The sequence below is a fragment of the Anneissia japonica genome, unplaced genomic scaffold (genome assembly GCF_011630105.1).
Source record: "Anneissia japonica isolate Jap-2015-1 unplaced genomic scaffold, ASM1163010v1 scaffold170_len151065_cov129, whole genome shotgun sequence".
Lineage (NCBI taxonomy): Eukaryota > Metazoa > Echinodermata > Crinoidea > Comatulida > Comatulidae > Anneissia > Anneissia japonica.
The window spans coordinates 37480-40854 of NW_022753219.1; positions in this window are offsets into that span (position 1 = coordinate 37480).

A 3375-nucleotide genomic window follows, 5' to 3' on the forward strand; every position below is an offset into this window, starting at 1 on the left:
CCTTTCATACCATCTGACCAATAAGGATTAGTAATTGCCGGTCCTTGTCTAGTACCTGGGAAACTCATCAACATTCCCAAATGATGTGTGGTCACTTGAATTAAGGCAAATGACCTTAAGGTAAATGACCTTCCTAAGCTTGGTGTATAACCCATGAAGTTGGGATATTAGTTAAAAATGGAAGGTATTATTTACACACGGATCCTATATACAAATTTACAGATGGTAGTACTGCTACAGGAGCCCCTACCAGTGAAAAGTTAACAATTGAACGATAAGAAACGGTCAGGAAAATGAACATGTCTACCGGATCGGGTAGTTCTGGGAGGTGTAGGGGAGGGTCTACCTGAGCAGGGGCTGTTAACTGTGGGGAATTGTTAGGCTCAAGGGTGGAGGTGGGTGTGTGTGCTGTAACCGTATCTAAATGGGCTACTTTTAGGCGGTCAATGCTGACAGTGTCTCGACGACCATTTTTGTCAAAAACAAAGTGTTTGTCGGCTCTTCGTAAAACTTTAAAGGGGCCATCGTAAGGATGTTGTAATGGTTTACGAACGGAATCTCTACGAACAAACACATGAGTACAAGTTAGTAAATCCTGACTGATGTAAGATTTACGATTAGGATTGGTGCGGGTTGGAGTGGGATAAAAATTACTCATTATATCACGTAATCTGTGCACATAATTAGAATAATCAGTAAGTTCAGAATGTTTATCAAAAAATTGTCCTGGTAATCGTAATGTAGTACCATACACAAGCTCTGCCACACAATGTCCAAGATCTTCCTTAAGTACAGTGCGAATTCCTAGAAGTACAATGGGTAAATGTTCAGTCCACTTTGTAGGGTCATTGAATGCCTTGAGAGAGGCTTTCAAATGGCGATGAAATCGTTTAACAAGTCCATTTGCCATTGGATGGTATGCAGTTGTACGAATTTGTTTGGTTCCAAGTAATCGTGTTAGTGATTGAAATAATGTAGATTCGAATTGTCGACCTCGGTCCGTGGTTATTGTAGAAGGTACTCCGAATGAAGAAATCCAGCGATCAACAAAAATGCGTGCGGCAGTTTCAGCTGTTATGTCAGAGATGGGTACAGCCTCCGGCCAACGAGTAAAACGATCAATAAAAGTCAGTAAATAACTATAACCATTGGAGGGTGGAAGAGGTCCGACAATATCAATGTGGACATGATCAAAATGAGCATCAGGTGTGGAAAAAGTAGACAACGATGAGACTGTGTGTCGGTGTACTTTGGAGCGCTGACACTGAATGCATGTTTGAGACCATCGGCGTACATCATGGTTTATACTTGGCCATACAAAACGCTCTGTAATCAAACGTTGAGTTGCTAGAATACCAGGATGAGATAGCGAATGAAGAGTGTCAAAAATTGTGCGACGAAAGTCTGATGGAACATATGAGGCATGTTGTGGCAAAATGGCTAAGTTGTAGCAAAAATTTATTTATTTATTTATTTATTCTTTCTTTATACTGCAGGCACTTTCAGTACTAGTGCACTGATTTTCAAAGTGGTACAGTAGATATCTTAAAAACAGGATACTATAAAAGGAATCAAATTTATAAATAAAAAATATAAACAAACATAAAAACAAAAATCAGTCATAGAGAAAATTCAATGCAAATCTTGTGTAATAAGGAAATTTTTAAATGTATGAATTGACATTTCTTTAAAGTTAATTTTTAGTTCATTTGGAAGTTCATTCCAGCTTTTGGATGAACGGTAAGTAAAGGTTCTTTTGCCATGGGAAATATTCCAAGTGGGGACAACTAAATTGTTATGGGTTTGGCTACGTGTGCCTTGAGAATGGGTAGTATTATTAAAGGTAAATTTTGAGGATAAATATGGAGGAGCACACCCTTTCAAACATTTAAAAGTCATTAGAAGTAATTTTTCATTCCAAATTGCATTGAGTCTTCTCCAGCCAAGTTGACTTAAAATAAAATCAGTTGAAGTCTTAATATCTACAGAAAGCAAAATTCTACCTAATCTATTCATAAGTACTTGTAAACAATTAATATTTTGAACATTACAATTTGACCATACACAACAACAATAATAAAAAAGAGGAAATACAAGCGCATTAGCTAACATTTTAAGGGTATATGATGGAAGGAAATATTTAACACGTCGGATGACACCAATACGTTTTGAAACATTGGAGGACACGGTGTTTATATGATCATTCCAAGTTAATTGTGGGTCAAAAGTAACTCCAAGATATTTGAAAGAGTCGACTCGTTCAATGTTATGCCCATTGAAGGATATAGAAATATCTTTAAATTTAGGAAGAATCTGGTTTGTCCCAAAAATCATTAGTTTTGTCTTTTTTATGTTTAATGTCAGTTTATTCATTTCAAACCAATTAGCAATTTTATTTAAATAGGAATTTAGCTCATATTGAAGAGTGACTGGGTCATCAGAAGTACAAAGAATAGTGGTGTCATCTGCATACATTACACATTTACATGGCATAATATCTGGCAGTGAGTTTACATAAATAATGAACAATAGTGGACCTAATATTGAGCCTTGTGGTATACCAATATTTATATCCATAAGATCTGATTGAGTAGAATTTATATTTACAACTTGTGACCGGTTACATAAATAAGATATAAACCAATTTAGCTCAATATTATTTACTCCATAACATTTTAGTTTATGAACCAGAAGTTCATGATCAACTGTATCGAAGGCTTTCTTAAGATCTAGGAATATTGCTGCTGTAGCTTTACCGTCATTTAAATTATTAAGTATATAGTCAGACACGTCAATTAGTGTAGTGTTAGTAGAATGGTTCTTTCTAAACCCAGACTGAGATACATTAATTAAATTATTGTTGTTTAAAAAGTTATACAGTTGATCATGAACTGCCCGTTCAATTATTTTTGAAATAATTGGCAGCACAGAGATTGGTCTATAATTGCTTGGGTCATCTTTATCACCTTCTTTAAAAATGGGTGTTACTTTAGCTTTCTTCCACTCTGACGGGAAGGTTGAAGAAAATAAAGATAAGTTACATATATAAGCAATTGTATCACAAATCACTGGTGCAGCCAATTTAAGCAATTTACAATCCAAGCCATCTATACCAGTTGCTTTATTACAAGGCAATTTACAAAGTTCATTAAAAACATACTCTGGCATGATAATATCAAATTTAAATTGGTTTTCAGTAGAGTTTAGGTAAGTGTTAGTAGTGGTGTTAGAAGGAATAATATTTGAAAATTTACAGCTAAGTTTATTTCCTATGGAGGTAAAATGCTCATTTAATTTATTAGCAATATCTCTATCACATAAAGAATTCGATATTTTACCAACCTTTACTACATTCTTGGGGATTAATTTATGAAT